We start from the raw sequence: 13,266 nt of genomic DNA on the forward strand, positions 1-13,266 counted from the left end.
AGAAATTAAACATTTGGTGAACAAATGGCTATTTTACAAAGGATAGGTCGAACGATAATTGATTATGATTGAGGTTAGGTTTAAGGTTTCTGATGTAAATGGATTCTAAAATTTTCAGATCAATTTTCGTAAGGAAAAGTGTCTCTATTCTTAAAGTTATTGATTCCTTACCTTGTTCACAATGAATTATGTAAAATACCTCAGTTGGTAGTTGGGGAAATTTAACATATAAACAATACTGACACGAATTAGATCGGAAAGTTTCTCATTGAAGGAGATTAGCCAGGGTTTTGTGTGTGTGTGTGTGGAAAATAGTTTTGATTCAGGAAGGCAAAAACATTTCTCTTTCGGTAGTAGGATTTGCCTTCCTGTATTGCAGCGGATGTTTCACACTTATTTCCTTCCTTTTGAATGTGCTATCTTCTACAGATGAGAAACATTAAGTATGAATCGTTGAACAAATTCAAACTAAAAGAAATTCCGATTTTTAAGAAAGAAGATATCAAAATACTAAGAAACCTAGGTAAGAATGAAGACATTACCGTAAGTAAACCAGACAGAAGGCATTGTGCAGTTGTACCAAACGAAAAAGGTTGTTAAATATTGTATTGGAATAATTGACAATCATACAACATTTCTGGAAGTTTAGCTTACATATAATTTCTATCGAAACTTGCTAAATGGAGATGAAATTAAGAGATTTTTTGCTACTCCTTAAAAAAAAAAGATGGGACCATTTCAGAAAATGAGTATTCTGAATGCTATGCTAGTTGTCGTTCTCCAGGTATTCTACTTGGTCTGTTAACAATACACAAACCAAACATTCCTGGAAGACTTGTGTTGGCGACCTACTATATGTCATTATATAAGTTAGCCTAATTCATAGTTACTTTTCCAAAGGAAATAACTGACTTCTCATATTCCCTTTCGAACTTTATGATCTTCTATTATTATTATTATTATTACTTGCTAAGCTACAACCCTTGCTGGAAAAGCAGAATGTTATAAGCCCAGGGGCTCCAACGGGGAATATAGCCCAGTGAGGAAAGGAAATAAGGAAAAATTAAATATTTCAAGAACAGTAACATTAAAATAAATATCTTCTATTTAATCTATAAAAACCTTAACAAAACAAGAGGAAGAGAAAAAAGATAGAATAGTGTGCGTGAGTGTACCCTCAAGCAAGAGAAGTCTAAACCAAGACCTTGAAAGATCATGGTACAGAGGCTATGGCACTACCCAAGAATAGAGAATAATGGTTTGATTTTGGGGTGCATTTCTCATAGAAGAGCTGCTTACCATAACTAAAGAGTCTCATCTACCCTTACCTAGAGGAAAGTGGCCACTGAACAATGGGTGAAGAAGAATTGTTTGGTAATCTCAGTGTTGTCAGGTGTATGAGGACAGAAGAGAATATGTAAAGAATAGGCCAGACTATTAGATGTATGTGTAGGCAAAAGGAAAATGAACGTCAACCAGAGAGGAGAATCCAATGTAATACTGTCTGGGTAGTCAAAGGACTTCATAAAGAGTATTAATTGGACGAGTGATTGTTTTATTTGTGATTTCGATATAACATATCTATTCACTAATTTGTCACGGAATGAAAAAATCGTAACAACAGTAAATGATATGTATAAAAGAAACTGATGTTTAAGAAATCTTACAAAAGGTAAATTTGTTACTTTTATAAGTAGTATACAAAGATTCATAACGCACCTTCCTTTTGATAATATTTTGCAACAAATTGATTGTGCGCTCAGTAGTTGCGATGGGTAGTGTAATCAATCTTTAGCACATTTTTAAACTTAATTCAAGGTAATCACACGGATATGGCTTGAAGTTGAAGACAACCCGTTAGATTTTAATCCGATCTATTACGATATGTTGACTCTTCTCATATCCAACATTTCCTCGACTACCTGAATAGTAAGCATTAAAACATACAGTTTACTATCGAACAAGAAAGAGAAAACAGAATGTCGTTCCTTGATATTATTATCGATAAATCGGAGAAATAGGCGATCGAGTTTAGAAAACCAGTATTTTCAGGTTTAAGTCTTGTACAGTTACTCCCCTACTGGATTAAAAATTGTCTCAATAAAAATTCTTATGTACAAAGATTACACAGTATGTTCTAGCGACTTATCTTTCCCGGAGGAATTAATATTTTTTTACAGACTGGGAGAGCGAAGAGAAGAGTCCCCTTTTGCTCTTTTTTTTTTTAATTTTTTTTTTAATTTTTTTTTTTTTTTTTTTTTGGTGACAGGCCCCAAAAATTGGGGGAAGGGCCTTTGTAGAGAAAGAAAAGTTTTTTAATAACAATGGTTTTAATCTAAATTGTGTTCTTACAGACAAAGAACTTCGTAGATTAGTTACCGACATATAGATGAAAGAGGCCGGTACTTTCCTGTTATTGCTCCACCACTAATTTCCGATATGACCCCATTACAATTTTTTAGGTTAGGTATGAAATTTTTCCACATACAGATTAAATATTTTTTTCCAACATTACCTAACCTTAAAAATAGTACTGGGATTATATCGGAAACTATTGGTGGGGCAATAACAGGAAAGTACCTAGAGGCCAATCATTACAGTCCCTGAATTGGATTCATACTGTAAAATACCACATATAAATAATAATTTATCTAAACTAAATCTTATAAAGTATTATCAACTTTAAAATTCCGATTCGTGTTCTCTTATTTTCCAAAAAAAAAAAAAGAAATCCTTTTTCCCCCTTCACGGATAAACTCTACTATTCAATGGGTGTTGGTATTGTTCAAGGAGGTTAAACCTCCTTGGTATTGTTTACGTCTTTAAGTGCCCCAACTGCCAAGTGGGGTATTCGGGGTAGTTTCTGATGGCCTGCACACGGGGATAAATAATAGAATAGGTGAAGTTCAAGAGGTTTGGTAGTAAAATCCCTGTTTGTAAACTTCAAGATTAGGGACACTTTTCCTAACGAAACTGATATGAGAATTTTAGGAAACTTTTACATCAGAAACCTTAAGCCTCACATCGATCATGATCAATCTTCCTTCATCCCATCTACTACTATTTTTTTTTTTTTTTTTTTTTTTTTTTGATCTCATTGACTTGTCTTGTATTCTTGGGTCATTCTTATTCACCCTTATCATTATTGCTTTATCATTTTTTGTTTCACCAATTGTGACATGTACCTTAACCAAACTGTATGTTTTAAACAATCTTCTACTCTCTAATTGTATGTGAATTTATGGCTTCTATGATTAAAAGCTATAATTTCCGAGAAACACACACACTTTATATATATATATATATATGTGTATATATATATATATATATATATATATATATATATATATATATATATATGTATGTGTGTATGTATACTCACATTAGTTTATGGTCTTTTTATGCCAGTCTACACCCGCAAATTTTCTTGACTCGTCAATCCATCATCTTCTCTTATTTACCCTGCTTCGTTTGCAATCTCCCTGGACCCATTCTGTTATTCGTTTTGTCCATCTATCATATGTCATTCTCGTTGCATGTTCCGAACATGTCCATTTCTTTTTCGTGTTTTTAGAATCAGGATTCACTAGGATATCCTCTACAATAGTTTGCTCTCGTATCTATGTTGCTCTTTTTCTCTCTTTAAGTGTTATTACTATTGTTATTCTTTCCATAGCTCTTTGAGTTGTAACTTAAGCTTATGTTCTAAGGCTTCAGTAGGACTATCTCATTAAATATTTGATACTTTTCTTTTATAAAAAGTGGCATTTTACTTTTCATAATCTTATATTGTTTACCAAAAGCTCTCCATTCTATGCTTATGTCTTTGGAAAATACTTAACTGTTTGTTCTAAGTACGTGATATTCCTTAGCAATCTTTAGAGGTTCGTCCATACCCCTTGTATGTGGTCTCTCTGCCTTTTCATTAAACATAATCTTATATTTACTCATATTCATTTTCAGTCTTATATTTCTGCTTACTCTAATTTAAATATTCGATAATTTTTTGCAATACCTCATATGATTCACTAAATAGAACTATGTCATCGATAAATCTCAAGTTGTTAAGGTAATCCCCATTAATATTAATTCCTACATTTTCCCAATCTAAATTCTACATATTTGTATATATACTAACTCTTAAGTTGTCTCCATCTTCCTCCTAAGGCTGAGATTTTAAGGACATCAATCCATTGCTACACTGCCGAACCTAATATGATGGATGTGCGTACTTTCAAGGTTTTAGTCTGTAGAGGTCTGGTAGTTAGGAAACAAAAAAAGAGAGAAAATGGTGTGATATCCATGGACGAATCTGTATTTGGTGTGGCGTCATCAAATCTTAATGCTAAGTTTCAGATGTCTGTTCATTAGCGAGGTATAATCATAGTATGTAATAGATCTTTAAAACATATATTTATATAAAATCAAGGAAAAGGCCCATGGACACACCAGTCCTTGGCACACCTCGTTCCGAAGAATTGCACCCTGTTACACCCTTACTGTGCAGTGAGTAACCAAACAGATAGTGTAGGGAGAGATGGCAGAGGTGATGGCCTGGGTTAAACACAGGAACTCACCGCGTATTAACGGTGTGGCTGGGTGCTTTTCTTTAGGGCGAAGTGTACTATGAATTCTCATGTCCAACTGTACATCGTTGTGCATAGTCAGTCTCTCTCTCTCTCTCTCTCTCTCTCTCTCTCTCTCTCTCTCTCTCTCTCTCTCTCATACAGAATGGCCTTGATCTTGTGATATTTTCGTCTGGAATCTTTAGTCACAATTCCCTACGGATATACCCGTTTAATTATCTCCTCAGGTTAGCAGTTGCAGATATTGGTTAGCACTAGGCAATCTTCTCTCTCTCTCTCTCTCTCTCTCTCTCTCTCTCTCTCTCTCTCTCTCTCTCTCTCTCTCTCTCTCTCTCTCTCTCTCTAACAGTTTACGGATTATAAAGACAGTTACTTAGTTTGAGTTAAATGCCCAGCCACATAATTTATTATCATTGTTGTTATTGTTTAAAATAACAAAAATCCAATAGAAGTTTTACGGCCGATTTCTTGCAAAGCAACATCAGAAGAATAAAATTCTCAAGAGTGAAAAATAATAGAAGCGAAAGTTAGTAGACGAATAAAGACTAAACAGCTAAATTCAAATATTCAAGTTCAAGTTACCAAAATAAAAAGAATAGTGATGCAATTCGTTTTCAGGTAATGGTACAGCAAGTTCCCTTTGATAAACCATCATGAGTAATGCGTTTGATGATTAGAATGAAAATGAAAACAGATAAGTCGATAAAAAAATCTCAAATAATCCGCAAGTTAACATTATCTTTATTTATTTATGATTTTACTCACTAAAATTACCTTTGAGGCCCCCAATTAAGCGTATGGCTTTTGTTACTTCATGTACTGTACGTATCACCTTTCTATCAGTTCGCGAGTTTCTGTATTCATAAATGTTTATTAGATTTAAACATAGATTTAAACATACCTCTTTTTGGACGTACACTATAGATGTATTTATGGTGAATGCTTAAAGAGAAATATAGTTTCAAACAATAATTCGTCAAGAATTTCCTGTTAATAAATTATAACTGCATCCCCACCATCGATATTGCAACGTCAGTTCATATTGTATGAATTTGACTTTATATAAGGTGAGTAATGATTTATGTTACTCTCCATTATGTAAAGTCAAATACATGAGCAATGTTATGGATTGAAGTTGCTAGCCGCGCACATTTCCTACGGAAGGTCCTCACCTGGGTGTTTTGCCATCAGTTTGTCCTTTCTAGGAGGTCGCCTATCCAAGTGCTGACCAGACCCAACTTGGCTTAACTTCTCTGATCAAACAACCAGTGGCATAGTGAACGAATTAAGGGTTTGTGTATCGTCATGATCAGCAAAGCTATACCAGCGAGGGTCACCCATACTGGGTTAGTTTGCTGTGACCGATCAGACCAAAGTCTTTACCATCACTAAGCCGCAACGGCCAGCGTGGTGATAAAATGCCAAACCCCAGACATCAAAAAGGACATATCTGAAGCCTTTGTCCTACAGTGGATTAGAAACGGCTGCATTTGTTGTTGTATCTAATTACACACACACACACACACACACACACACACATATATATATATATATATATATATATATGTATATATATATATATATATATGTATATATATATATATGTATATATATATATATATATATATATGTATATATATACATACATACATACATACATACATAGATATAATATATTCTGTATACAGTTCTTCTTTAAGCTGGAAGGAAGGTACATGATAGTGCAGAATGCAGTAGAAATAATCTGTTTTAATCTCGTTTAATCCAAGAACTCTAGCCTTGCTTTGCACACTGTTTAAGCCAAGAGTGCAATTACCAAATCTAGACATGATGTGTTTATTTACGTTTCCATCGATTTGAGAAATACCACTGAATTTAAGAGCGAGACCAGTGGCCCAGTATTCTGTGGCACCGTAACTGTTAGGTTCTAACAGAGAGACCAGGTGAAGGCAGCTGACTTTATTTAACAAGACAATGAGCTTATATACACATAGTTGAGAGTAGAACTGGCACAAAATTCAAACAGTACAAAACATGAGATAGCAAAGCAAGCTTAAACAGGTTTATATTACCATTGCAGGTTAGAGCGAGAGATAGAAAAGCAATACCGTTATAGTGTACGAGCATTTATGAAACACGTGCGGTACAATTTAAATCATAATTCCTTCACCAACCGGAATAATACGTGTTAAATTTACTATGTTATTATTATGTTGATATTTTAAGGTATGTTTACCTTTCAGCATTATGAACAAAAGCAAAAGCTTTAATCTAGCATCAACCTTCTTGAAGGTGTGGTAGTCTAATAAATGTCGAAGCCAATTGTCTGTAGATGTATGTTTCACAAGATGAAACAAAGAATATTCTTAATAATTTGTTAGGTCGTTCAAACTCGGTTACCTACGTGGCTTTATTTTTCTATTCATTCTTTTTTTGTCCTTGTACAGTAAGTCTCGGAGTCATTTCTCCTTTTGAGAATCTCTTCCTGTTACAATAGTGTGTTGGAATTCATCTGTTTCAGAATTAACTGTTTGGGACACGCAAACAAAGACGTTTTGTTTTTGAATCGAGCTTTTGATATTTTCTTTATTGTGTTTACTCTCTGTTCGTATAGCTTTGTTCTATGCTATCTCAAACACACCATAAAATGTTATTGAAACCTAAAAACAATTAATCCCTCTGTTCCAAATATCAATGTAAGATATTTATCATGTAATATTTCTTTGATTCGTGTTTACAATATTTGTTATTGAATATTCTATCAAAAATGTTTTTGAGTTTTGTTTATCAATTCTTTTCTTTTCCTTGTACATTTTTTCCCAGTATCTTGTCTCTGACGACATTCCTATTATTTCCTTTTTGCGGTGTTCACATTTGGCTTTATCTGTCGGTCATTTCCCTGGGTTTTGCAGAAATTCCTCGCTGGTATGTTATACCGACAACGCCACTGCTGTATTTGCGTTATCTCTCCTCTTTTCTTCCAGCGTATTTACCGTATGTCACTCGACCTGTCTTGCAATATTCCCATTTGTTCCTTGTCAATGCAATATTTCATGTATCCTGCTCCTTTCTCCCATCTGAGACTTCACGCTTTATCTTTTGCTTTTGTTTTCTTTGTTATTTTATGGGAGGTGCAAAATTTGTTAAGTTTTACATCCTCTTTTTTTTTATTTTTGTTTTTTCATTTCTCCATTAAACATCTTTTGCGTGAGGATATGTGACATCCTAAAAGAAATTTTGATTACCATGTGTAAAATAACTTTCATTTGTTCTTGTTGTTCTAGAGCCATTTCCTCTGGCAACAACGTGTACCGTTTGCCTTTCTTCAGAACAACTGTTCCCCATCATATCTTTGTCCTTATGACAGTTTCCTATTTGTCGTATGTCCTTACAGCATGGCTGCCGTGATAACACACCCTCATCACATGATCTTCCGGTTTTTTTCCAGGGTATTACTCGCATCTCACCTTCCAGGCTGCAGACGGCATTTATCGCCTTGCCTGGAGCAGTGACGAGATAGATTATCTTTCGGCCAAGATGAGAGCGAGAAATTGTCGGAATCTTCGGGGCAGCACTTCTGGCGATACGAGGAGCCAGAGACGACAAAAGTAAGTGAACGGTCTTTTTGGGGATTGCTTGTCTGTCACAATGGAATGCTGGAATTGTGATTCGTATTTTGGCAAGGCAGCGGTTTCTCGTCTTTTTATTTGCATGTGGTCACTTGTTTCCTCCAAATTATGGTATATATCATATTGAGAACGATTTGTTAGGTGTATCTTACCGTGTGGGAATAGAATATAGTTTTATTGTGAAGCTGGGATATCTTCCAAAAATTTGTACTGAACTTATTCTGAACTTCGTGTCGTTGATGTGCTAAACTCATGTTTCTTATCTCTCACTTTAACGAACATTATGGTATTGTGAGCAATATTTTCGCGTAGCGTTACTCAATTTAAATTAGGTTTTGAATAAAAAATAACCTCATGAATATTAAATTTTTTTATTATGTAGTCGTTCGCCAAGAACCAACACCTTTTCTCAGAAGTTGTGATTTTTCTTGGTGTTTGATGACCTTATATCTTCCTCTTGCGCAAAATGTTATATGCTCTCTATACGGGACATCTTCATGTTTTATTGCCATTCTTTATAGGGTGCTAAATTCGGACATCATTTTAGTGAATTCATCAAGATGATCATCATTCACGTTAGTGCCATTGTTTTTTAACCATCCAAGGTCACGTGTGATATTTTGCCTCGTGTAATTAACGGTGTATGGATCATTATATGTAAAACTATTCTTGCATTATAAAGTAGTACCAAGAATAATATAATTGAAATCTGCTTTTACTAAAATTGAAGGAGCTTTAGAGCCCACTCATAAGAAATGCACTTCTGTATATGCTTCAAGCTTTGAATAGATGATGGCTAATGTATTTAGACGATGATAAGTATTGTCGCACAAACTTTGTTATTTTAAGTCCAAAACTTTGCTGGTTCAAGTAAAGAGAGTAGGGTGATTTTTCTAAGTGCCATGGATAGAAAATTAAGTGAAAGAGATTGTACTATTCTGGTGGGTTTGTTCGAGTAAAATGGAGAGGATTAGATTGAATTAAATCACATCTAGTGCAAATGTTGTCTTTCAAGGGTTGGTAGTTGGAAGTAATTGGAGAGGGAAAGTAGTATGTTTATTGTTAATGTAATTGTAAGGATTTGTCCTGAGGACGTTGACCATAAGCCCATGTTTTCAAAATTAAAGTAGAATTTAATTTAAACTAGAAGACAGGTCGCCACAGGAAGTAGCGCCATCAGTGCGATTGACGCAGTTCACTCAAGGGTCTTTGCAGCGTCCCTTTGGCCCAAGTGGCACCCACTTTTTAGTCTTCTATTTTATCTCCATGCATATTTCCTTTCCTCCAACTTACCGTTCAAAATCACTTTCATATTGTACTTCATAGTGAATATTTGGGGCCTCTGCTTGAGTTCCATGTATGTTGAGTGGCCTCCCCGGCTATAGCACGGGGCCATAGGGCCCAATATCTTTAATGTGATGAAGAAGGGTGTTGTTAATGTCGTTGAAACAGGAGACTTCGGTTCAAGGAATTAATTGTAGCATGCAAAAGAAAAAATGACTCGAACGAGATCAGATGTTGAACGTTTAAGAAATGAAAGGTTAGTTTTAATGACCCTAGACTGTGAAGGGGTGGAATGAAAGGCAACATGAGATCCAGTTGTAAAATGTAATGAGCATTAATAGAGAGAGAGAGAGAGAGAGAGAGAGAGAGAGAGAGAGAGAGAGAGAGAGAGAGAGAGAGAGAGAGAGAGAGAGAGAGAGAGATACAAAAGGGTAGGAAATTTCCCAAAATAGGAGGAAAGGAAAGACCCAATTAACGTGGTTATGAAATGATTCAGGAGGAAATGAATAAAAATGCGGATAAAACGCTGACGTATGTCACTACTGTAGCATTTTGCATTATTGTTGGATGGGGAATATGGGACAAAAATATAATTGAACGATGCAATAGTTATGATGGAAGTCAATTTTACAATGATTGTGAAAAAAAAATCTTGAATCTGTAAGAAGTTAGTTGAAAAAAAAAAAACCGAAGTAGAAAGGTACCAGAAGCTTAATGATTTACGGCTGATGCTGGGAGTGTGATTAATTAGATGGCTAGGTTGTTTGAAATATGCCTCGAGGGAAAGATTTCAGAGGAAAGGATGTAATAAATTATCTCTCTTAATGTAAAATAGTGGTAAATGAGTGATTAAGAAGACTAGGGGTTTAAGCATTGTATAGTGTACCCAGAAAGATGCATTTGACAGTTTCGAATTAGGAAAATCGAACGGATGACATTTACAAAAGGTGAATGGGTTATGGATGTTGTTTATTGTGAAATGATAGTAGGAAAATCTTGCAAGTACAATGAACCATTATGTATGAGGAGCTGGTTTTCAACAAAAGAGGTTACTTCTAAGTGACTCGACTTCACTTCATTGATTTTCAAAATCAACAGCCTCCTAGCTTGTTTGTTGAGTTGAGGAGTAACTCTCGGGCTAGTTACACTTTTTTTTTCGAGAGACAGCTAGTGTAAGTACGCTCTTGGTGTTTCTCAAGAAGATATTATCGGCTGGATATATGCAGACAGCATGTGGCAATACTAAGAGGTGTCTAGATAATTGAGGATGCATTGTATAGACGCTAGTTTGTCAAAAACATGTAAATATTTAGTGAAGGAAGATGAACTTGCGGAATAATATTTAGATAGGAAAGTGGATAATTGGATTTAAAGATAGATACAAAGAAAGATGTAATTATTCCCTCGAATGGTCAAAATAGTTTTTTGTATGGTTTAATGAGAAATCTTAATATTTAGATTGGAAGATGTAAGTGCAAAATGATTTGCGATGTAAACAAGTGTTGTGACTTGTGAATGCAAGTTAATCGGTGGTAATGAAGAGAAGGTGCCGAAGTTGGGAAAAGTTTATCAAAACATTTGCAAGTCTAAGGGGATGGACAGAAGATTGAAGTAATGAAATGTCAGGAAAGGTATTCACGAAGAAAAAGTTAGAGATGAAAATTTAACAATGTGGCAGGTGATACTAGAAATCTGTTAGAGCCATACAGAGGCTGTGGAATAGAGATTTAGGAAGGCACTGTAGAAACTTGAGCATAATTCATAAGCCGTCACTTAATGGAACTGCTCAATGTATTTAAAGTAAACAGTTCAGGGGAAATATTTATTGTTTTCTTTATTAGTGAAAAAGGGGTGTGTGGGGTTGTTTAATTTTATTTTCGAAAATATAGAGGTACTTAGACAATATGGAAAAAAATTGAGATATGGAGAGAATTTATTTGTGAGACATAAATGTATAATATATGGAGAAAATTTATTTGTGAGACATGAATGTATAATATAAGTGAAGGAAGGTAGTAGAAGCTGATTTGGAAAGTATTAAATAGATCTTATAGGAGAATCGATAAATATACTTGATAATCTTAGGAGGCCTGAGAGTTGTAATTGATGATCGTGAATGTTGCAGTGAAATGAAGGTTAACGTGCTGCTGATAACTGTATAAGCATTGTTGGTCTTCGATATACATCAGTTTTGTTATCAAGTTCATATTCACATTCATACATCATGGGAAATCTTTAGATTGGTTCTGTGTGTTTAGGTCAAAGCAATTCATTACGTATTTCGCCTTCCTTCTCCCTTCCCTTCTTTGCACGGATTCTGTGGAGGATTAATATCTTAGCACAAATCTTGGCGATCTTTATGATTTTGCATATAAACAGGGTACACAAATAAATCCTTCACTTCTTAACGATCCATTTATACTTTCAAATCCCTCAAGCTTCAGAATACTCGAACTGACATGAAACGATGAACTTGGATTAGATGTAACTGAAGACAAAAAGATCTGAAAATGAAAGGGAAATAACTTCACTGGTGTTAAAAAATAAATCAAGGAGAGAATAAAGTAAGAAAGGCACACAATAAGACAGGCGAATTTTTGTTCGTATATTCTGGGGATTTTCTTTCAGTGTATTCAAATCCCTCATCTCCTATTACCTGGAAATTAACATATTCTAATTTCCCGAGGTAGAACAGGAAAGATAAATCCCTCATTTACATGAGGTGGAAAAGCAACATTATTTTTGGTCGGCGTTTTATGGTTGTTTCAGTATTTCATTTTTTTTATCGGGGATGAAGGGGAAGAGAGATGGGGTGCAGGGGGATGGGGGGTTATTGCTGAGGGAGCTAGAGAGAAAAGATTTGAATAACGAATTCCAGTATCAGCCCTCTCCCCACCCAGTGTGCCTCCCGCACCCCTCCCCACCCAACCTATACCTCCTCCGTCTTCCCTCCCCGTTCTTTTGCGTTCCCGACCTTTTTTCACTATTTTTTTCACCATTTATTTTCACGATTATTTCAGTGCATATTGATTCAGATTTGGAAATTGTGCTTTTGATTTTAGGCTTTGTAAAACTGTAAACATTTTAGTTTATCAATTAATGATAGACAAATCTCTCACATTATGTACTGTTGCTTTTATGATTTGCCAGATTTATGGTGTCATGATTTCCAGCTCTTTTCATGTTATTATTATTATTATTATTATTATTATTATTATTATTATTATTATTATTAGGCTGGCTCTCTCTGATGTTTTGCCCATTTATGTTACCATTATTATCTATTTATTTTTGTCGAGTCCTTAAGCAATTCACAAGGATGTAATTATGATAGTATATTCATGATTATTTTTAATTAACCTATGTTCATTTTTTCAATTGTTTGCAAGTGCGATAGGAATAAACCATCAACGAAGAACTCATATTTTCCGTTCCGTTTATATGGCTTCTTTGAAGTAATTATTTTATAAAACGTAACTGTTATTTCTAAAAGGATTTATTTTGCTTATTTTTTGTAGGGGACCACTTCTATACATCGTTTGTAGACCTCTCCCCCAGCTGTCTATTTTGTCGAATTTTATGTTTCGACTGGGAGATATGAATAAAGAAACAACTGTTAATTGAATATTTCCTAACTTGAAATACTTATGTTCAAAATATACTTTTCCCGCATGAAATACAAAATATTTGCGAACGGTAAAGGGGGAAGTTCTTTCAAACGGATATGTGTCACAAATGGTTAGTTGAATTTAGTTTTAGAATTGTTT

The 13,266-nt window shown here is 34.7% G+C and overlaps 1 long non-coding RNA gene across 1 annotated transcript in view; it reads left to right on the plus strand.

Annotated features, from left to right (window-relative positions):
• LOC137634498 (uncharacterized) overlaps positions 1-8,436 on the plus strand; it is a 34,483-nt gene extending 26,047 nt beyond the window's left edge. Inside the window, exon 2 of the long non-coding RNA XR_011042517.1 lies at positions 8,035-8,436. This is a non-coding gene — a long non-coding RNA (uncharacterized lncRNA). The remainder of the gene's footprint in view (positions 1-8,034) is intronic.
• The last annotated feature ends 4,830 nt before the right edge of the window (positions 8,437-13,266 follow it).

This window comes from Palaemon carinicauda, chromosome 44, assembly GCF_036898095.1.
Source record: "Palaemon carinicauda isolate YSFRI2023 chromosome 44, ASM3689809v2, whole genome shotgun sequence".
Lineage (NCBI taxonomy): Eukaryota > Metazoa > Arthropoda > Malacostraca > Decapoda > Palaemonidae > Palaemon > Palaemon carinicauda.